At 42.9% G+C, this 23513-nt stretch overlaps 1 protein-coding gene and 1 long non-coding RNA gene across 20 annotated transcripts in view; one reads left to right on the top strand and one right to left on the bottom strand.

Moving 5' to 3' along the window:
* The window catches only part of GREB1L (GREB1 like retinoic acid receptor coactivator), a 138306-nt gene extending 128712 nt beyond the window's left edge, over positions 1 to 9594 (bottom strand). For 9 of the 13 annotated variants that reach the window (XM_066992831.1, XM_066992839.1, XM_048058032.2 and 6 more), the window contains exon 1: positions 9410 to 9593. The gene's annotated coding sequence lies outside the window, so the exon portion shown is untranslated. Of the gene's footprint in view, positions 1 to 8193; positions 8284 to 9409 lie in introns of all 13 variants that reach the window. The other 4 variants (XM_066992834.1, XM_066992836.1, XM_066992838.1 and 1 more) reach the window with 4 other exon arrangements.
* On the top strand, positions 9530 to 20159 carry LOC106037621 (uncharacterized). 7 transcript variants are annotated; one of them, XR_010829639.1, is made up of 5 exons: positions 9530 to 9641; positions 10490 to 10605; positions 14786 to 14958; positions 15858 to 15973; positions 17786 to 20159. It is a non-coding gene; the product is annotated as an uncharacterized lncRNA (long non-coding RNA). The 7 variants fall into 7 exon arrangements; XR_010829641.1 differs by lacking the exon at positions 9530 to 9641 and adding an exon at positions 9648 to 9690; XR_010829640.1 differs by lacking the exon at positions 9530 to 9641 and adding an exon at positions 9699 to 9836.
* Positions 20160 to 23513: the final 3354 nt, after the last annotated feature.

The following is a 23513-nucleotide window of genomic DNA, read 5'->3' as shown; positions in this document are numbered from 1 at the left end:
GGAGGGAGCACAAAACTGTTTTAATGAACTCATCCTAAGGCCAGCCTCCTTCCAGGCATTAACCTAGTTCATTTTCTCTCCTTTGGGGCAAAGGATAGGTTGTGAGTCACAACAATCCTGCTCTAGCCCTTGCTAACTTGCCAGTCAACTTCTTCCTAATAGTGAATTTCTTAAAGAACATAAAATCTCTAATTGTCAATTTCTTGTTCTTCCTTTCCCCTTGCCTTTTTTTTTTTTTCTTTTTAATAAAACCTCAGCTTCCCGCAGTTTATTCAGATAATCATTTGGAACAGGAAAAGCTACACTGTCATCTAGTTTACACTCCTCGTTTCACAACTGGAACTAAAAAGCACAACCCCCTTCTTTCCATGCTTGGCTGGTTTTCCCCTACATATGGAGTATGTTCAGCTAGAATATGGCAGCTAGAAGGGAACTACAACCCACGTACTGAATCATCACATAAGCATCAGTATGTCCTGAAAAATAAAACATACGGCCACACATACAAGTCAGTTATCAGAAACATGCACAAGGGCATGTAATTGAGAACAGCAATTCCCAAACCTCACCAATTACCAAAATAGTAAGTACAAGTGATTGACTGAAATAACATAAGCAAATCTCTCCTCCGTATGCACGCTTTATTTTAGCCCTGACAAGGTTTAAAATTAATATTACTGACTTATTTTAAGTTTCCTCGCAGTAAGATGTTTGATTATGAACATTAATCTAGAAGGACTGGTTTTAGACAATGCACCAAAGCCGATCCATGAGGTAGCATTATTACCCTTTGGTGCTCAATCTTCCAGCCTCATCAGGCCAAACAGCCTCTGATAAGCACTCGAGCTTACACCCCACAGCCTCCCTACTAAAATATGACCAAAGTCTCAGTCACAAGGGCATTTTTGGGTTCCCATCCAGTAGAATGACCAGACCCGTGGACAGCTGCCAGTAACAACTCAAAGCATCTCCCTGTCGATATGTACATGTTGATTTCATATCCCGTCATATTTCTGATCGCATATAGAAAGCGCATCTAGCCCACACAAGAACAGCCAGAACAAAGGCAGCAGAAAGCTGGTTACCCGAACAGTTCATGCTGCCATTAGCCTGTTTCTTAAGTATGTTTGCAAAGCCCTCATACCAGATGAATTGTTTCAGAAGTCGTATCTAACCAATAGGCCTAGCTTTAGGACTCTTTCCCACATTACAAAAAAATGAATAATTCAGGTTGGAAGGGACCTCTGAAGGTCACCCAGCCCAACTTCACACTTCAAGCAGGACCACACTGGAAATACTGTGAAAACAAAACACCGCTATGATGTATTTTGGTTTGTGGCTGATCTGCGTCAACACTTTTGACTTCTTAACCTGACAAATTAAAATGTAAGGTTCTCAGTTATTCTCAGCTGGACTACAGTGAAGCAAGAACTGAAGTTCCCTTTCTTAAAAATAAAATTTCAGAGGCACAAAAACCTCAGAGAAAAAAAAAAAGTGTTTCATTGTTTACTTGTTCATTCTGTTTCTCAATACACCGTTATTGCAATTTGGACAAACTACTAATGAACTACAAAGCAAAGATCCAGTCATATGTCAAGGTTATACATTGAGGTTCATCCTGTACTTGCTTATATAGCGAATCAGAATAGAGAACACAAGCTTAGAGATACGGTATTGTGAGACATCATAAGTATCAAAACTATACAGCACCTGCTGCATTCCTCTCTTTTTTTTCAAATACAAGCCCCTGAACTGCATGTTACTGAATTCAAACTTATGCCCCTTTTCACAGGACAATTCAATTTAAACGCATCTGGAAGAATGAATTATTCTACTGAATCTAAGTCCCAGTTCCAATTCTCATTTATTACACTGCTGGGACAGTGTCCCTTAAATACTATGATCAAAAGCAACCCTTTTGTTTTTTGTTTTGTTTGTGTTTTTTTTTTCCTTTCTTCTTCTTCTCCTTTTAAAAGGCATCAAAGCAACAATGTTTGGATTAATTTTCATTTGTTCTGAACCTACAGGTTATGTGTATTTGTTCATCAGGAGGGACTCTGCAACTTCCCTAGTTCAACTCAGCAGTTAACCCATCCAAACTTAGCAGATAATCAGAAATGGATTTACTAGTAACACTGAATGGAGCTGCAAACCTACACTGCGCTGTGTAGCAGTGCTCAACCCTTCTCACAAACACAACTGTCTTATTTCTACACCAAATCCACATCACAACTGGAATCACCCCAAAGTCAGGCTTGACAGAAAGCCAGCCAGCTGTGCCGCAGATGGGAACTGAGCATCCATCTGCACGGCCATCAGGCACAAGGCATCTCTCAATAAAACAACCGTGCTGGACAGTCGGCGAACAAATACTGTTCATTATGATAGCTGAGAGCTGCCAGAAGAACGCTTCCCCCTCACCCTGTCCCAGTCTCTTCTAGCCCAAGGTCATGTCTGCTCTTCAAAATTAAAGCTTTTTTTTGGTGATGCTTTTGTTGTAGAGTTTCTGCAACACACTACTTCAAATAATATTTTTCATGGCACTTACACTTCACATTAAGAACTCCTGATCTAGTCATACAACAAAGGCAAACTATGGACATATTTTTAGCACTCACGCCAGCAAAAGCCATCTCAAACAAGCAACCACTGGGCAAAGAAAAAGAATACTCTAACGCTTTAAGACATCAGGTCCCAACACTTTTAATTCACGTCCTTTTCTTTTACATGCACACACATGCACGCTGTCCTCCCTAGTTTGTCAAGTCCACAGTTTAGAGGCTTTCTGAAGGAGGCAACTGGCCATGTATTTTCTGCGCAGTACCCAAAACACTCAAGCACTTAGTAAGTGTTATTAATAATAGTATAACTTACTTAATGCTACAAAACAGAAAATCCTGTACGTTCAGGTCTGCTGTTTCATTAGGAAAGATTCCATAGTTCAACACGAAAGCTTGCAACAGCTAACATGTTTTAATCTCGATGCCCTTGAAATATAGCTTGCCTCCCACATCTGCTAAAGTCATGATTGTTTTTTCACCTCCTCCCTCTAGGTCCACAATCTGGCAGGCAAGTCATCTTCCCCCTCCTCAAGAGGCTTGGAAACTGAGAGCTGACTCTGCTAATCCAAAGGAAAAAAAAATATCTGGCAAAAGCTAACCTTCAATTTTTGCTGAAACTGCTGCTATCAGGACTATGAGGATATGCATACCCTTCACGTGGAAGTTATTCTCCTTTTAAACACCCCATCACTAGTTCTGTGTGCCTCGGTCCCAGGCATTAAAGTCTTCCTGGATGCCTTTGCCCTTTACTTTCCCTCCCCTCCCCTCCGGTTTTCTTCAAAACTGCTCCTCTGTGAGCTGGTACTGTTCACCTGCCTAATCCACCTAATTTCTTGTTGTTCTCAAGACAAGAATTTTCCCTGTAAGAGATTAAGAGTGGAACGAGGAAGAACGATGTCTTAACAGCTTATCTATACAAATAGATTTTGGAAAGCATTTTTGACAACACTAGGGAACCACCATGTTCTTAAATGTCACATACATCAGAGTTGTCCTTGGCAGCAAGCTGTTTACCTTCTCTTGATGTAGTGAAGGGCAGAGCTGTAAAAATCAAGACCCGTCACCCAGTGCTTAAATGAATCACTTAATTGCACTACGAATTTGATTCTATGTAAGCGATTTAAAGAAATTAGAAAATTAAGCTTCCTTGATCAAACAGCTATTTTCAAAGCAGACTGGGAGTATGAGAGGATGGAAGAATTAAGCCATGCAAGGCTCTAAAGGAACACAACGTTTGAGGAGCTCCCCGGCAAGCCACTGAAAGATGGTGAGGCAAGAATAAACACGTTAAAATTGATGGCATGATCTCCTGAATGGCAAGACTGCAGTTGCACACTGAAACGCCAGATGACAAGCAACACCTGTCACCAAAGCAAGCAGACAGTAAGCAGAGAACTAAAAACAAGGAACTTTTATGCCAACAGTGGGAGGACACAAGGCCCAGGACAGGGCATGGAGCACTTCACTCTCTCCAGATCCCAACCCTAAGACCAGCAAGACCTGGGTTTGTCACATTTATTCTTCATCCTGAGACATCAGTAACACGAGGAGGCAACACTAATGCTTATAAAACTCTGCCCCAAATCCCCCTGTTTCACCAGTGACTGCAGGGTAAGAGGTGGATGCCCAGGCTCCTCATGGCACAGCAAGCAGCTGCAGTCGGCTATCGGTAACAGCTCCAGCTTCACACTAGAACAGCTCGCTGAAGTGGGCACGATGGAGGATGCTCCAGAGAGCTCTGATCTCACCAAGCCAAGGACGCTGTGCCACATTTCAGCCCCTAAAAAGTGGTCACTTCCTCTTTACTAGGAAGATTGTGGAGGATCAGACACAAGGCAATTTCCAAGCACACTACTAATTACTCTCAGGACTGGGAACGCAACAAGGAAGGGACCACACACCTCACAGTCCCACTGAGCACTGGCACTGCAATTGCATATGAGCCATCTCTACCTTTAAAGAGACACCAGCGCTAACCCTTTGTGGAGCCACATTTAAATGCCACGTCGTTCTAGGGAAGAACAGCAGCCTGAGCTCTCTGCCAAGGAAGGCTGGCGCTTCCTCTGAAACGTTGGCGTTGCACCCCACACAGCAGAGAAAACGGTGCTGTGGGGGGAGATGCAGCAGAACCTAGCGCAAAACTAGCAAAACGCTCAATTCCATTTGCCATCCTAAACACAACAGTTTAAAACAGACATCGAATTAACCTTAACGATGTCACACTGTACTTTCCTGCTACTTTTGGTGATGTGCACAGATGAGTATTCATTTACAAGAGACAGAGAACAGTATTAATAGAGTGCATTTCAGACCACTTTTACGTCCTAACTTCACTTGCCTCAGCGTGCTCTGGTCAGATCATGCCAACAGTCTTGACAAGAGCCACTGAAGACTAATTGCATGATGATGATGATAATAGAAAAGAGACCTGGAGCAGCTTTTGCACAACATTTTAGGAAACTAGTCACTCCAGGCTTGTTCATGGCACCACTGTGACAGATGTCTGGTAATCTCTTGAGTAACAGTATCTTAAGTCTGCCCACACTGTTTTGCTGTTCACAGCTCCATCCATTTGAAAAACTACTTCAGAATAACCTAAGATCCTACCTGGGGAATATTAATTGAAGGTTTCTATCAGATCTTGTCAAACGGACTCAGGCTGCTTCCTACCAGCTTACTGTTCTGGTGATTTTATGTCACAACATACAGTTCTTGCCATCTTCCCATTTTATGGGCATTTTATTGCAATTACAGTACAGCGAATAATACAAAGTTAAACATTGTCAAATTCTTTGGTTAATTTGCATTTAGTCGACACCTGCTGTAAGACCCTCACATAGTATATGTATTTGGTTTTGTTCTATTAAACCTCTGAAGTGCCATAGAAGTTCAAAAGCCAAGCCAGTGAGAATTACATTACAGACATTTTGATTCAAATACTCATTTACACAATTCTCCGTGGCCTCTCACGTCCCAGAACAATTTTGGGGAAGCTACAACACCACAGTTTGACTGAGTTAGACAATAGAAACCAGTTGACATGGCTTCAGGAGTCACCCAAAATAGAAATAATTACATTTTGGAGTAATTTCTATAATGACCTCCGTATTTCTGCTTGTGACTCCCAAGCTAACCACAGCAGCATACAAAATTTTGCTGCTACCATTGTGAATGAGCACCATCGCAAGTTTCTGTCACCCACAAGTTCCTCAAACAGATATTCCGCAGTTTTTTCTTTTAAATATATTAATTACTCTATGAAAATATTAAGAGTCTAATATTACTGGATAATTCGTCATTATAAGCACCTTCACAGCATGACTTCTTATTCTGGGGTTATCTTTACTACCTACTTGCTAGTTCAACCATGCTCAGAGTTGCAAATGAGCCTTTGTAATGATTAACTGCAAATTCATTTACCAGTTCCCTCCTTACAATATGAGGATATTTTCAGAGTTCTTGGTAACAGGATGCACTTGGGATATACAAAACACAAAATCAGACCTTTAACGTATCTACATGTAAAATACAATACAAAACAAACTAATCAAGTTTGGGATTTAAAAGAAAAGAGAGAAGAAATGAAAGAAAGAAGCTGCAACTATATTATGCAAAAGCGTTTTGAACAAACATCCTGACAAGCAGTAGTTTAAGGAAAGTCATGACAAAACAGAATTTGAGAAAAGTCAATCATGCTGACAAAAAAACCACCACACAATAATCATAGAAACTTAGTGTTGTTTTATGATTGCCACTGTAATGTGTTTCTGAATATTTGAGATATCTTAATCAGTTACTATTTCTAATGAACTCTAGCTCATGGGACTAATTCTCTAGAAGACATCATTGTCAGAATGTCAAGGCTTATTACCCCTTCATTTGTCAGTCTTCTCAACAGTCCTCCTTCTCACAGTTCTGTTTTAGAAGCAAAGGAAAACATGTCTTATTCATTATGTGTGAGAAATGATTCTGCGAGCATTGCCAAGATACATACATCTCAGGGACGCATTACCACTGAGGTCTAAAACCAAAAATCTGAAGCGTTTCATACACTAATGATTTCACAACTCTTTTTTCCAAGAGTAGAGATGTGATGCCTTAATATCATGTCCAAGCTCCAGGTTTTGTTAATTACATCCTACCTACCTAAATGCCCCCTGTAGTTTCAATTAGACATGGTATTCTTCTTCACTTCCCGTCTTGATTATTGTGCACTGTTGCTAAGCACTAGTTAACAGTTGCCACATTCACCCCAAGTTGGCTGCACTTCAGTGGTCATTCAAAGAATTAAATACAAAACATATGGTACAGAACCATACAAAACATAAAAGCACTTTTAAAAACCGCTCTAAAATGCTTAATACGAAAGAAACAGCAGGGTACACCCCTCAAAGTAAAATCCTTACAGTTCTACACCCACTTAAGTTTTTCTAGAAATATAGAAAATTATAGAGAAACGCAGTAAATCACCTTTTTTAAGCTATCACTAATAAAATTTCCTTGAGTATATTTTTGACGTTATACTGAATCTAGCTTTCCACTGAATGAACAGCCCAGCATTCATAATGTGATAGGCTTCACGGTACATAGCTTCTTCTAGATTTCCGTTAAAAACTAATTTCGTTCCCCAAATCCCATAGCAATTATTAGTCTCCAATTCTTCTTCTTCCTTGTATCTACAAAATACTTTGGACATGACTCATTGAACCATCAAATATCAATGCCGATGGTAATGCTTTTAAAGCAGACCTTGAACCAAACCTACTTTTTGAGTTCTAGACAAACTTTTCGCACTTTCAAATTACCCCTTCTATTGTCTGTGACGCCCTCATGAGATCTTAGGAAACTGCATGTATTTTAACTAACCTAGTAAAAGCTAGGTTTTTGAACCTAAAATTCAGGTTGCCTATTCCCTTTAATCTCATATCCTGGGCTTAAAACCTGCCTTCCCAAAATATTATCGCTATTTCTGATTGTTACATATCTACAGCCAAAGCCATCTAACAAAAATTACTGGTATGTTCATATAGGTTTTTGTAACTAAACTTTTGTTGTGAAACACCTCAGGCATTTTTTTTTTCCACAAACATTACCAATGATAAACAAAAACATGCATCGTATTTGTTATCTGTATTAGCAGATGTATAATTAAACCTTCAAGGTTTGAAGCCCAATACTTCAAACAGGTAAGCACATACTGAAGACTATTCATCGACTTTATGGTAAGTTTTGTGGGAAATAGGGCTATGAGAAAAATTATTCCTGTACTTGAAATCCACAAGCGTTAAGATGAGGAATAAATAAACATTTCTGAGCAGCTCTGAGAATCCTCTCTAGATCCTTTTTCCTTTGCAAAGAGCTAATTAAAGTGATAATAGCATCCATCAGGCTCCATAAAACACATTTGTCCTACTCACAAGCTAATTCTTCACAGTAAGGACTGATATTTTCAGAGAAAGTAAGGGTTTTTTTTTTGTTTGTTTGTTTTTAATCTTTCTAGTGCTTATGCAATAAGCTTGCCAATCAATTGAAGACCCTTGTTTTTCTTTTGAGGGCATATCCGAGCCAGAGGAAAAAAAAAAAACAAGCTTAGCTATGCATTACAGTATTAAACAGCACAGAAAGCTTCTACCTGTCCTCCCTGGTGTCACACAGAGAGGTAGATTCTCAACTGAAACACGCACCTCCTCGCTTCACTCGCGGCTCTAAACAACTGCAATCCCTGTAATAAAAACGTATGCTGCATTTATTCCTAAGAAGTCAAAAAAAAACAAAGATCGCACTTTCTCCTTCAACAGTCTTTTATTTCGACCTTTTAAAAACACTCTTTATAGCAAGGTATCAATGACATATAAAAAACGTGAAATACAGTTTTAGTAACGTTGAGTGCCACTCAATGGGTAAGTCACAAGAGTCACCAACTCAAAGCCAAACGTAATTACATTTAAGATGTCACATCTTCAGGTTATTTGTAACAAAAATACCGACAAGGAAAAGGAACGGGAAATATTTTTTCACTGAGTAGTGACACATCTGCCAATTGATAATTCTTAAATCGCAGAACGCGGACTAGCGCTTGCAGGCTCGGGGCCTAAATAAACAGCAACCAGTGGCCTATCCTCGGGGTTTTGGCCAAAATCCTACGGTCTGAAGAAAGTTTTCACCTTCCGGAGACTTCAGAAAGCAGTCAGGAAGCACTCGGAGGGGAAGGGCAAAGCCCCACAGGTTCCCAGCCGCTCCTGAGCGCGGCTCATAAATCTGTCAGCCGCTTTGGGGCACCCAGACCGATTTAAAGCGGCGGCTTCAATCCGGTCTGCACTTTTTGTTGCCGCTGCTCTCTTCCTCCCCCCTTCCCTCCCCACGGAGGGCGAGCCCTCACCGGCTGCGTCCCTGCTCCCCGCTCCCCAAAACCAGCCGGCACTCCTCACGAAACCCCCCAGCACCCCCACAACACCACCCCCAGCCCCGGGCAGCCCAGCACCGGCGCTCGGCCCCCTCACGGCCACCGGCGGGCGAGGCAGCCGAGCCCCCTGCCGGCGGCGGCCCCGCACGGCAGCGCGGGGCGGGAGGGCTCCCCGGCGGAGCCACCTGCACCCCCCCGCTCCTACCCCGCACCAAGCCGGGAGGGGGGTTTTGCACCCCCGGCACCCGGCCCCGGCTCCTCCCGGCCCCATCCGCACGGGGTCAGCCGCCCCCCCAGCCCAAAACGACGGCAACAAAGGGCCGGAGCCCACCCCGGGGAGGGCAGCGGCAGCCCGCGGGTGACACCGGCCGCCGGGTGACCGGCAGCCAGCCCCGCTGCCTTTGTGCCCTCCCCAGGAGCCCCGAGCCCCCCGCCGGCGCCTTACCTTGCCGGGCAGGGAGAGCAGAAGTTGAAGCACCTTCCTGCCACCCCTCCCTCACTTTTTTTTTTTTTCCCCTAATTTTTTTTTTTTTTTTTAAATCCCCTCCCCTCGCAGCGAGCGACGCCGCCCGGCAGCCCCGGTGCCGCCGTCTCCCCGCGGGTCTCGGTCTCCCTCTGCCTCTCCGGCGGGAGGAGGGGAGGGGAGGCGAGGGGAGGAGAATGGGGCGGACCCGCAGGTGCCGCCCCTCCTGCCCTGACAGCGGGGAGAAAAGGGGTCGGGGGGCGGTGAGGCGGACGGGGGCACCCGGGAGGCCCCCGGGGGTGCGGTGGCCAAGGGGGGACAGAGGGTGGGGAGCCCCGACCCCGGCCCGGGAGGTGGGACCGGGCGCTGGGGTGGGCGCGGCGTGATGGAGGGGGCCGAGGGGCTGCAGGTCTGGGATGGAGGGGGTGAGAGTGGGCACGACCCGAGGGCCAAGGGAATGGGGCGACGGAGGGAGCGGGGAAGCCGCATAACCCCGCAGGGGTGCGGCAGTTTTGGGAAGGGTCGTGAGGGGCAGCTGAGGTCCCTTGGTTTGCCCAGCCCCGAGCAGAGCAGGCTGAGGGGAGGCCTCATGGCGGCCTGCAGCTCCCTCACGAGGGGAGCGGAGGGGCAGGCGCTGAGCTCTGCTCTCTGGGGACAGCGACAGGACCCGAGGGAACGGCATGGGGCTGGGACAGGGGAGGGTCAGGCTGGGTGTTAGGGAAAGGTTCTGCACCCAGAGGGTGGTCAGGCACTGGGACAGGCTCCCCAGGGCAGTGGTCACAGCACTGAGCCTGCTAGAGTTCAAGAAGCACTTGGACAACGCTATCAGCCATCTAGGGTTTGATTTTTGGGTGGTCCTGTGTGGAGCCAAGAGTTGGACTCAGTGATCCTTGCGGGTCCCTTCCAGGTCAGGATATTTGATAATTCTGTGATTCGGGGCTGGGATGTAGTGAGGCTTTTCCAGCCAGATGGGCAACAGGCAGGCTGTGTGCAGGAGAGAGGGCAGGAGGAGAAACTAAGCCTAGAACAGGAGCTTAAGAAGGTTAAAAATTGCCCAAACAGATCCATTTGTGTGTGAGGGCATGAGGGACTGAGCCAGAAAGAAGGTGTGGACTGTCCTGAAGAGAAAATAGACCTCGTTGGGATGTCACAGCGCGTGGAGCAGTCAGACAGCAAAGGTAGCTCAATGGCTGGGGAGGGCAGAAGATGGCACTGGGGGGCACCTAAGTTCCCCCAGGAGAGGTGGCAGTGGCCAGCCAGGGCTGTGGGCACAATTTATCATCAAAGGGGCCACTTCATGTCTTGTTTTGGGATTAGTTAGACATTGAGCTAGCACAAGCGTGGTAAAGAAGAAGCTGGAAAGGCTTAGTGAGCTGGGAGGGTGCTGGAGATGGAATAGAGGACGCTGTGAGCATACTTGTGTTGGAGATTAAATTGAACGGGTTCAAGGCAAGGCAGACAGATCAGGGAATATGAGTGTGTTGGAGGGGATGGACAGAGAAGGTTCTGGAACATTTCAAGCTCTAAGTGGAGCCAGAGCCTGTGTGGAGAAAAGTGGCTTTGGATTCTCAGTGTGCATGAAGATGAAGGTCAGATTTAGCAGGAGCGTGGGAAGGAGGCTAGAATTGCAGCAGGGCACTTTAAGGGTAAATATCCATTGAACTGCAGAAAAATGATTTTGCCTTTTTTTCCCTTTACCTTTGATTAAGTTACCATATGAGCCATCTCCTCTTCTTCCTTTTTCCCTTTACAGAGGGTGTATCCCTGAGCCTTTTTAATCTCTCAGGACCATAGGTATTACAGGCTTATCTCATGTAGTATCCTACCTTTCTGTCTCAACAGCTGAGGAAAAAAGAAGAAAAAAAAAGCGGTAGTGACAAAAAGAAGTGGTAGTATCATTTTTCTTTGACAGGAACCTGCTGCTGTGTGATGTTGAGAGGCAGAAGATGTTCAGTACTTTTCTCGCATCCTTTTCTTTTCTATTTACTGGTAAAAAGACTAAGTTCCAGCATCCTTGCGAGTGTTCTCATTACCACAAATAATGAGATTTTTTGTCAAAAAGTGGTAGAGAAAAAACTGTTCTTACCTCTTGGAAAAAGTCAAGATAGCTCAGAGACGGTGTGGCACTGCAGTACTTCTGCTTCGTCCAGCAACGGGGAACAAGGGTCTGTCTAATAGCTGATGTAGATGGTTTCAAATATTCAACAAAATTAGCCCTTTTCTTAATCAATCACACTCTTTCTGATAGGTTTTCTCTATTGTTTCTGTTCTGTTTTCCCTTAATGTGAGCAATGCTTTTTTTATGCCTTGCTAATTTGCAGTGCATTTCATCAATGGGGATCAATTGGGATTGTAATAATGCATGCATGTATCTGTGTAGGTAAGGTAGAGACCAAAGGTTGGGGCATATTATTATGCAGTTTTCATAGCAAACTTGACAGGGAAGAATCTTTACATGTAACACGTATACAAAATATGTACAATGCTGTCTTGTATGCACCTATATGAGTACATATTTCTGGTTATGTGCTTTCTTCCTATCAACTTCTTTGGCTATTGCCATAAGCCCCACAACCCTCTTACGTATGCTGTCATGCCACAGTTCTCAAAAGCAAGGTACCTGCTAAATAAAGCTTGTTGGCTACTTTGATTCTGAGGGGATTATGTAATTTTCATGTGGCTTGCCAAATAGTTGGTTTTGATGGGACTATTCACATACTTGAATTGCTTAGAGCTGGGCTTCAGCTGTGGATTTTCTGAAGATGCATCTCCATTAGCATATTTGGTGTCTTATGTATTTACAATTTGCTACTAATATGACCCTTAACAGTAGGTAAAAATTTAGCTAAAGTGGAGTTGAAGAGAAGCTGCCAAGTCAGATCAAGTTTTGTGGGCAAGTCCTAAACCTTTGCCACTTTGTTCTAAGCAGTATACTTAATTTTCTGGAAACTTGGAAGTTGATAGCTGCAAAAGTGTTTAGGCTGTTGTTCTAATATGTCCACTTGTATATGTGGACTATTCTGTTGATACAGTGCAAAATATAAAGGAATTAACCAGTATCAGTGTCAGTCCTGTGAGATAATATTGCCATGTATCCCTGAGCAGATTTAGACAGTGACATTATTATTACTTTAAGAAGTACATGAGAGATTTGAAAGCTTATGGAGGTGCCTGTAAAATACCTGCTATAGTAAATGATCATTCTAACCTGGATGGCTTAGTTATGACTAAATCAATCCTGGTTATTGCAGGCTAGATTTTCCCTGACCTTTCAGCTTAATTTTACTTAGGGAGGGAGTGAGAATTATTCTGGTAGCTTTAATGCAATAACTTTTTTCTTATTTGGACTTATTTTTGTTTTGCCTTTTTTTTTTTGGAAAGGAAGAAACATTCATTATATGTTTCCTTCTAACTTTCTATTTTGACTATCAACATTTACAGCTTGTAGAGTGGTTTCATCTGTGCCATCTGCGTGCCATATTGCTCATCAGATGGCAGGATAAAATCTGTAACAAGAACATTTTGGGACGTAAAAGTCTTTCAGGGTTTGAAGCCATGATATTCACAGCACAAATGTGCAGAGCCGCTCGTGTAACTGAAACAGAAGACACAGAATGCCAAAGCAGCTGCAGAGTGAAAGAAAGGAGAGACCACACAGTTTGGGCAGCACACAGGCAACGAGAACAAAAGAACGTTTGAGGGAAGAAGAAAGTGCAACTTCAGGCAGTGAGAAACTGGAGTCAGTCATTAGGAATTATTGACAGCAGACATGCACTCGCCCAGCGATTAGAGGCTCGCTTTGGGATGCCATGCCAGTTAACACTGAGGTACAGGTGGCATCAGAAAGGCACCTGGTTTAGCAAGCGGCATTTTCTGATCCCTGGCTCGGCAGCGTTGTCATTTGTGTGCTGGGTTTTAGCTGTGCTTGTAGTTGCAAGGCAAGGCACCATCACCTGTCGGATCTCCTGTTATAAAGGACTGCCCAAAAACTTAATGTGGCATTATGGTTTGCGCAAGGATTGATGAGCCCCTGGTTGAACTACAGAGGTTGATAGATAGGTATCCTTCAGTGTCGAGCCCTCACAATGGATTTCATTGTCCCCTGCCCTTAAGTATCTCTTCACTTTCTTCACAATTTCCAATTTAGAGAGCAAAAGGAATAAGATCCCTTTGGATATAGTGTGCTAAATACTGTGGCTAGTAGGAACTGCCAGTTACCCCTTTCCTAGCCATGGGTGTAAACTTCTCAACAATTTCCAAACTTTTGGTTTTTGTTTTGATAGCAAAGGTGATCCGTTCATCTTTGATCATTCTGGACCAGAGCTTGCATTTATATCTGTCTTGCCTGTTACATATAAATACTCACTGATAACTCGGTATATCCAACCTCAAAATTTAGGTTTCAAGAAATTAAAAACAATAGAAATAGCAACGAAAGGGAACTCTCTGCTCTAATTTCTTGATATTCACAAACTATCAATTTCATACATGCTAGAAGCAGTAGTTTCTCTCCTTGGAACATTAGTAAGAAGGTTTTATTTGATCCAACCTACCAAAGTGTTGTCATTATTTATTATAATAATTATGTATATTATAATTCTACCTGAACAAAGTGTCTGAATTCCACCAACCCTCTCTTGCAGTTGCTAAAAGCTGATAGCAAACTTTGCTTTGGCTTCCTTTGTTGGGGCTAAAGCAAATCGCACCGTCCTGATGGGTAATTCTGATATGAGCTTTTTAAGTAACTTTCATCTTTCTGCATGAATCACAATGGTCTGTTATGATTTGTTATACCTTTCTCCTTTTATTATTGTCGTGAATTATTCTTTCCCTAGTTGTAATACTGTAAAGGGTCTCTAAAGTCGAGGCATCTATGAAATGAGCACTACCCAAATATTTGAGGGCTATTCCCTAGAGAACGTTTATTCTAAATGGAAAAAACAGATATACAGGATGAAACAGAAGCAGTGCTGGAGATGGGGAGTTGGAGTATGTAAAACTGAATGTTTTTAATGCAAACACTGAGGACAGAGCTAGGATCAGAATTCAGGTCTCCTAATGCTCACGTTGCCCAAAGCCCTGTCCAGCCTGGCCTCGAACACCTCCAGGGATGGGGCTTTTCTAGTGGTTTAGCTGTAGCACATCATCAGTGGCACACACAGGCTTTCTGTTCCTTCTTGATCAGATTTTGCAGAAAAAAAGCACTGTTTTGAGGTAATCACAAGAAAAAGCTGATTGTATAAAAGCCCTGGGGCTGATGGCTAGAATCTCAGTCTCGGTAAGAATTATAGCCAGCTTCTCATCTTTTGGAACTTTCTATAAAATACTTGGTGTTGCATTGACAGCTCTTGTTCACAGGCTGACAACTGTACCCCATCTAACATGCAAGACCCAGTGGGATGCCATTTCCTTTGCTAAGAAGCATGCCCTTAACAGCAGACTATGCCAGTAAAAGGCAAAAGGCACTGAAGGTCTTCTTTGAACAGGAAGAACTTCTGGCATCTGTATGGCTGTGCTGCACGAGAGAGTCTGTAAGAAATTTTCTCTTTATAATTCTCTATATGATTTGTCAAATTCAATTTTGTATCAGGCAAGGCTGTGTAAAAGTACTACCCCTTTCTAATGCTTTCAGAACTACCATGAAAAATTAAGTTCTGTATTAAGGAAAACTAGGTAAGGTAGAATTTGTCACGGCTGAGCCTTTAGAGAGTTTTGTTTTGTTTTGTATAAATTTTGGTTTTAAAATCATTTTCAAAATCCACTAATCTTACAGTGGAATCCTTTTTAGTAACTAAGCTGTGTATTATTCTAGAATGTAGCTGACTGTAAAGTGTCATACAGTGTGAATTTGTTTTTTATGATTGAGCCTGTTTTACATACTCTGTAGAATTAGCACAGTCCGTTTTGACCTCTGTCAATGGGAAGATAAGTTCTAACTTTTACTACACAACAATGTGTTATTGATACATCGTCATTTTAAAAAGGAAAATGAAAAGCATGTTAACCGCTTGCTTTAAATGATTCAAGAAGAGTTTTCTGCTTGTAGTGGGATTTGTGAACTTCAACTAAATGTAAAGAATTTCCACGTGTAATATAAATGGAACGCTGCCTTCTGTTTAAATATTTTCAAAATGCAAAACTGAATGAAAACCAACCTCCATAAAATGGAAAAGCACGCCTGCTACTGACCATGCAATAAAACACTCAGCTATGCTCTGGCTCATTCATCATCTCCTGGTTGTTTTCTAAGACACAACTTAGATCCAGTACTCCTAAATTACTTCTCCATTGCCAAACACATAATCTAATCAAACTCTGTTTTACAGTCTAGAGTAAAGTAATTCTTTTAAATAGGGCTCACTACAGTGGAGGTATTCCTGCCTAACTTAAGCCATCTAAAAGTTAAGCTCTTGTCTATCTTTATTTACAGACGGTGAAACTATCTTGTCAGTGCTGGCTTCATCCCATTCTAAATCGAACACCTTCAGAAGGCAACCTCTCTCCCCCGAATCTCCTCATTGACTTTGAAGGAGGTTAGAAACCTAGGTGAGACTGCACACCTATACACTACCAGCGCCTCTCCTTGTAATACCATCCTTCGCTTACTACAGGGATATAAAACAGTTCCCCCTGTTCTTCTCTGTTTGACATGCTCAAAAGGAGCACTCAGGCTTTCTACGGAGATCTGTCCCATGGTTTGTTAGTCGTAGATGGGAAAAGGACAGGTGGCACTTTCATATCAGCAATTAAATTCAGACCCCCCAAAGGCTTGTTTTGTTTTCTCTTGTTTTGCTTTCATAGCACTGACATGATTTGATGAGTGAAGTTCAATGGTATTTTTTTTTTTTAATTTGCAATGTTTCATGCAGTTGTTATCAGTAAGAGTGGTGAATCTCATCAAAGTAAATATATCAGTGCTGGCTAACATTTGTTGTGATATTTATTCTGCACCTAGCTGTAGAATGGCAGTGAACTTTCTATTTTATTTTTCTGGCTTTTTATTAAATAGTTTTGCTCTTTGTAAGAAGTGCTGCTCATGAACTAACAAGAAGGTAGCATAGAAAATGGCCCTAAATCCATAGTGCAGTCAAGACATGGAAATTGGGCATTTTATGGGTAAAAAACAGAAATCCCACAATTACAGAATTCCTGGCATTAGTATAGTGTTTGTAATGCAAGGCATTTTTAGAGTTTTAAAAATTGCTTTACATTTTTTTCACTGCATATAGTCTGCAGAGGTTTGTCTATCTAGAGTATCGAACCTTCCTCTTGGTTTGTTACTCCTTTGCTTTGTTGCCAGAAGGTCACAGATGTGTTTGAGCTTTCTGTGTTTTTAGAAATGGGAAATATTTTTAAAGTGAGTTGAAAAAGGCTGCACAAGCCCTCCCCATGCTTGTTTTGACACTGCTGCCTTCACCCAGACAAAATTCCTGCTTAAAGCAGCTTACGGTAAATTCCCCAGGCCCTTGTAGCTGCCAGAACTAACAGTCACTCCCCTCCCGGTTTTCCTACCAGGTCCCCGCACATCACGGTAGACCAGACTTTATCTTAATGAAAAGCGGAGCTGCTAAGTAAAGTTAGTGCAGCGTTCACTGTGTCTTAACAGGCTGAGGTGCTGTCAGCAGCAGATCTCTCTCTCAGCCTTGCAGAGGCAAACCTCTGAGCTTACTGAGCTACCTACTCTCGTATTTATAAATTCCCCGACTTCCCCACAAGGGTTTACACGTGTGTGAATGCAGACGCGGCTTGGCTGGGTTCTCTCCAAGTACTGAGAGCCAGGTAGGTGTGTGCTGCGCAGGGAGACGTGCCAGCTGGCTTTTCCACAGCCAGAGTTTCCCCCAGAGCTCCAGGAACACGTCTGGCAGCCGCCACACCTCTCGTGGGGAGCTCCGAGGGTCCTCGCCTTGAGCTGTCTTAACCTGCACTCTGCAGGTGTGCGGGCACACAGGATTTTAGCTGCTTGTCTTCCAGCCGGCTCTCGTTTCTCAAAGAAAAAAAAAAGTACAAAGTTAATTCTGCAGCATCCACGTGCCTACAAACCTCCCTGCAGGAATAAATTTGTATGTGAGTTACAAAGTATTAATTATACAGCACTTAATACAATATTAATACTTTAGTCTGCTGAATACTCCTTTTTCCTCTGCATGTAATTTTCCTGGGAGATAAATTTTTTTCAATGAATGGTAAAACTTTTGCTTTTAATACTGAGTTACATTTATTTGGGGATCAGGGAAGTTGGCTGGTTTGTAAAGATTAGTATCATTTGCCATCTTTCACTATATATTTTTATTTTTATTTTTTTATTTTTATTTTTATTTTTTTAATTTTAATTTTTATTTTTATTTTTATATTAAACAGTGCTACCAAATGTGCAGTGGGATATGATTGTGAGCAAGTTGCTGTACAGTTTTCACATTCCCTTGAGTCTTCTGTTGGCATCAGTGAAACAGAATCAGTGGAAGGTCCCCAGATACATTTTGCAAGCAGTCTGAGATGGGATTCAGCCTCAGGTTTGTCAGCAGGGAGGGCTGCTGTGCTCGATCGCTCTGCCTGGGAACCTCCAACAGCCAGCACATAACCCTCAAAGTAACCCCCAGTGCCAGCTCTGGCAGTGTGGGATCCTCATGACTGCAACGTGAGGTTTCAGGTCACTTCTTATTTACATATTGGGTTGTGGATTTCTTTTATTATATATATATTTTTTAACCAGGTTTCTTGGTACCTCCTGCTGGTTAAACAGAGAGGATTGTTATTGCCATTGGGAGGGAAGGAAACCTGTCTGTTTGCACTGCTGGGTTAGAAAGACTTCTAAAAGCAGCTGCTGTCCAGTCAGCTGAAATGACAAAGAAAATCCCTATGGCTACAAAAACTGGAGTCATTAATGCTGGGGGTTATTTCTAACATAAAACTCTAATTAAGAATTATGTTGTCAGTTAATCTCTGTTCATTTTTTTTTTTTATAAGGCAGTCCATCTCCCAGCAGCTTCAGAGAAAGGGTAGGTCCAGGCTATGCAAAATGAATCCCTGTGGGTTTTCTAGTTTGTTTACAAGAGTTTTTGTTCATCCGAAGTAACGAAAAGCCAGCTAAGTCTCTTACTGTCCTAACTGTCTCATACTGTCATAAGTCTCTTAGTATCATAGCACTTAGCAATCTATGAGCTGGAAATAAAATATTAGACCACATAAACAAAACTTCTGCTTCCAGAGCAGCGTTGTTTTCAGATCAGTAATCCCACTTGTATGTGCATCCTCCCTCCTTTGCTGTTTTTCCTTAGCCCTTTAAGAAAGATTTTTCCACTTTTTCTTCTAAGAAAATTCAGTTTTAACATTTTGTACTTGAAAGCCAGAAGAGTCCTCTTGGTTTTTGGCACCCCAAAATAAAAATCAGGCATACTGCTGTCTGGCTCGGTAGGAACCTCTTCAAGGGGCAGTAATGCTTTTCCTGAAGTGCCGATGGTGCTTCGCGGTTGGTACCTCCAGCTAACATGGGAACTTGTAGTGTTGCCAGACAACTATAGTCCTGGGGCTTGGGTCCTCTCTACATCTGCTGTCATCACCAGTACCAGGAACTTGCACGCTATCCAAAAGGAAACTTGAAAAGCACAAGACTCAGAGGTAATAATTTCCAAATAAAGTTGACGATGAGGGGAATGTCACATTTTATGTGAGTGGAAGGTTTCAGGAAGGAAATCCCATTGACGGTGAGAGCTGAAAGCAAATACTATAAGTAGCTTACAAAATCCTTCAAGAGATACTACTAGGGAGGGAACCAGAAATTACTAAAATCAGTTTTGCCCTGTGTAGATGGACGTGAAATGGAGAAGGGTAAACACAGTGATCATTACTGGTCGAAAGAGAGTCTGGTCTGGCTTCATCAAACACTTTGGTCAACTACCTGCCCTTCTCACTGCCAGCTGACTGGAGGAACGGTGTTTCCACTTACACCTTATCTGGTTTCACTGGAGCAGAGTTGCTGAGCAACCAGTCAGACCAAGAGCATGCGCAAGAATAAATGCCACCTCTCTGCACAGGGCTTGTCCTTCATCACATCACGATCAAGCACGCTTCCTTCTACTGTAAACACCAGTTGACACTCGCCCGTCGGGGAACAAGACGGGGAATTCCACCAGGATGTCAGGGAAGAAAGAGCTGCAAGCACTGGTTGCCCAGAGGGACCGAGGAATCTCCGTCCTTGGGCACGTGGACAACTTGGCACCAGGCTGAGCAGGGGGCTGGAGCAGGTGCTCTCCAGAGATCCCTTTTTTCTACCATCAGTAAGCAACCATGTACCGGCTCGGTAAAGAGGTTGGGACATTTCTATGTGCTTTCAACTTCCCAATAATTTTGTCTCTGCTGCTGTAGCTAACGTAAAAGAAATGATAATAATGTGGCAGTGAGGTGTGAAGATGTGGATGGCTTGCATACACATAAACACCCGTGCACAGACGCACACAAGCATTGGCACTAGCTGCTCTGTGGGAAAGCAGTACAGCAGCTAAATATGAGGATGGAGGGAGGGGTGCTTGGGGTTGAAGAAACCCTTAGAAAAAGAACGACTTCTTATTCTTGGCAGATTTTGCTTCCAAGGTGCTTGTATTGAGGCCCTGTAGCAAACTGGGCAGGAGCTCTGAATTGATGGAAGGTAATATAACCAGCACCGAGAGCTGGTTGCACAACTCAGTTACACTCTCACCCCTTTCTGTCTGCACCTCCTTTCCAAGAAGTGCCAGAGGGAAGAAATAACTTCTCTCTCCTGAATGGGGGAAACTCCATAGTCTTTTACTCTGGTACTTTCAGAAGTCCAGTAAAATAAATCATCTGACATTTATCCTGGACCTCAGAAATGTTTAAAGTTTTACCTGTTTAGGATAACTATGCTAGGGGCATGGTTTCCATCCCAGGGGAAAGACGTGCAAACCTTGACCTCAGGTGTACTTGCTTCCAGCTATGAGAAAAATTCAGGTTCATTGAATAGTTCCAGGAAAGTAATCCTTGATAATTCTCAGAAATCAGTCTTTCAGATAAATAAATAATAAAAAACCCCTCTGTTCTCACAAATTTTATCATGCTGGTCCCTATTTTACACCGCTTTCTTGCCCATAAGTGAAATCCCTGGGGCATCAGGAGCTCCATCTCATGTGCTCTGGGTTTCAGACAGCACGAAGAAACCACCCTTTCCCTCTACTCCTGTAGCAACATCCTCCCTGACCTAAACCCAGGAGAACTAGGCCCAGTATTTCTACATAACAGTAAGATCAGTACCAAATCCTGAAACACTGTAAATGCTTCAGCCCAACTGTGCATCTAAAGATTTCATTACCCTTTTTATGTCTGCTTTGCAGCGGGAGTTTCTGCTCAGCTCTTGTGCCCCTCTTTTCTGAGTCCTTTCCAGAGCCCGTGCTTCAAAGTCCAGTTTCCCATCTTATTCCTGTGGCCTTTATTCTCTATTCCTAGATTTAGAGCTTCATGTTTACCTGTAATAAATTATTACCTTAAATGCTTGTTTTCTGTTTACCATCTCATTATATAAGTGACCTATTTTCATTTTAGTTCCTCTGGTCTTTGTGTCTGTGGCAATATTATAATTTTATGTTTTCTTTGCTATCACAGATCAAAATGGATGATGGCCAGGAAACAACTCCCATGAAGCTCCCCTAGTTAACACCCCTCTGAACAATGGTTCCTTGTTTAGCATTGAGACTAAACAGTGGGTTAACCAGTTTCTGAACCATCCAGTATGTTAATCTGCCACAACTTATTGATCAAAGAATTGTGCAAAATGAAAGCCTCGTGCTCTATACTTGATTATTACATGAACAAGACTGCCTTTATGAATTAAGCTTTTACTCTTCTCCAAAAGACGACAGGTTAGCTCAGCAAAATCTACTTTCTGAAAATCCGTGTGAGTTGGCTTCTACTTCCTTTTATTTTGGTATTTATTAACACAGACATTTTGGCCAGCATTTTTGTCAGGTTTTGGACATCCATTAGGCCAATAGCCAGAATAATAACAAGCCTGATGAAAGTGCATAGGGTTCTGTAAACCTTTTAAAATATTGTTCCAGCATAACCTTCTTTCTCAGCCCCTGGAGTTCCCCTGGAGTTCCAGTTCTTCTAAAAGTGAGTTTTAGTGACTCAGAGTGATCTTCTGTCAGCTCTTTTAAACTTTGGGGATGCTACTGGTATACATTTTCCAATGTTAGGATGCCTGATAGCAGCAGCTGTTGTTTAGAGCCTTTTGGGGCACCTACTCTTTCATCAGCAGTGGTGACACCACTTCCTTTTTTCCTCAAATGCAGAACAGAGGTACTTATTGAAATTCCTAAACTAAGTCCATTGCCAGCCTTTGTCCATCTTCAAGGTTTATGCCATGTTTATAGGTGCAAAAATCCCATGCAACCTTGAGTCAAAAATGAGATCCTAACAATCTCCTTGAAGTATCTCCTACCGAAGAGTTACAGTTGTGTTTGCAGATTGAAGCTTCTCACCTGTCTGCATCGCTGTTGATGTTTCTACCATTTCCATAAAGCAACTAATACAGTATTAAAGTCACTTCTGTTCCAATAGTTTTAGAACTGCACTCCTCTTAAACTGTTGTTTTCTGTACTTCTGTTCTTCATCTCTGCAGTGCCCTCGTGCTTCCTTCAGCGACTTTCTGTGGGTCCAAAGGTTAACCTTCTAGTCGCTGTCATCCAGCCAACCCTTCTTCTATACATTATATGTAATCCTCTAATTTCCACAGAATCTTTTATTTATTCTCCAAGGAGAGTTTGATCAATACATCTTTAGTGTTGGAGATATATTAAAATGCTCTTAATTATGTGGTATCAGCCACATTTTGTCATGTATAGTCTTGCAACTAAGTTTGAAGTTTTCTGCTATGTGAAATCAACCTTTAGAGAACGAAGTACATGTGTGTGGGCAGGCTTGTATGACAGCAGTTCTTCATTTCTTCCTGAGGTTCCTGCATCTGCTAAAGTACTCTTTACTCAGAAACAACCCCTATATGTCAAAATGTTATTTTTAATAGCCATCACCAAATGAGTTGCTGAGCTCAGGTGCCTTACAATTGTTCTCAAACTAAACGGTGCTGCACAAAACCAAAGTTTTTATGAGACTTTATGCCTAAAATGGTTTCTCTCATTCTCCTTTATTTCTCAGACCTGAGATTCACCCAGAGGCAAACTTCCACATTTTAGATATAAAAAATGAACCCTTTGCTTTGATGGCTAAATAGGGGGAGAGTGGTAGAAGGCGATCAATTAATCTTGGTGGATTAAGAGGCATATGGCACACTGCTATTCCTCAGCCAGTACGCATAGGCATAGAGTGAGACTTCATGAGGCCCTGCTGCCTCCATAGCTCTCCTGAGAGAGGTTCCAGTTGCAGAGATCTGCAAAGCAATGAAACCGGAGCTCTGAGCTTCCACCAAGCACAACTCCCTGGACTTGGCATTGAGCACCAGCACTTCATTTAGTACAGCAGGGCTGCTGTCCATTTTTGCCCACCTCTCTTCACCCACGACTCTTGGAGGGGGATGCTGCCAGCCGGTCCCCGGCAGTGGGAATGTGGAGAAGCCCTGGAAGGTGCCAGGAGGGTGGCTGACTGTTCTCTGCAGACTCTCTATGGGGGCTCCCAGGACGTGGGTGATTGGAGGTTCATGCTCATAAGCAAGCAGTGCTCCCGTGAAAGCTTTCCAGTCCATTTAAGTGAATTATTATTATTATTTTTTAAATATATAATGGCAGTAGAGTAGAGTAGAACAGAACAGAACAGAATAGAGTAACTCAGTTGGAAGGGACCTTCAAAGATCATCGCGTCCAACTGCCTGACTTCTTTGGGGCTATCCAAAAGTTAAGCATAAACCTGAGGGCATTATTCAAACACCTCTTGAACACTGACAGGCATGGGGCATCAGACACCTGTCTGGGAAGCCTGTTCCAGTGTTTGACCACCCTCACGGTAAAGAAATGTTTCTTGATGTCCAGTCTGAACCTCCTCTGGCATAGCTTTATGCCATTCCCATGTGTCCTGTCATTGGTGGCCAGGGAGCAGAGACCAGCACCTTCCTCTGCACGTCCCCTCC

This window comes from Anser cygnoides, chromosome 2 (genome assembly GCF_040182565.1).
Source record: "Anser cygnoides isolate HZ-2024a breed goose chromosome 2, Taihu_goose_T2T_genome, whole genome shotgun sequence".
NCBI classification, from domain to species: Eukaryota; Metazoa; Chordata; class Aves; order Anseriformes; family Anatidae; genus Anser; species Anser cygnoides.
Note: the sequence above shows the minus strand (reverse complement) of the source record. Positions and strands in the feature narration are given on the sequence as shown.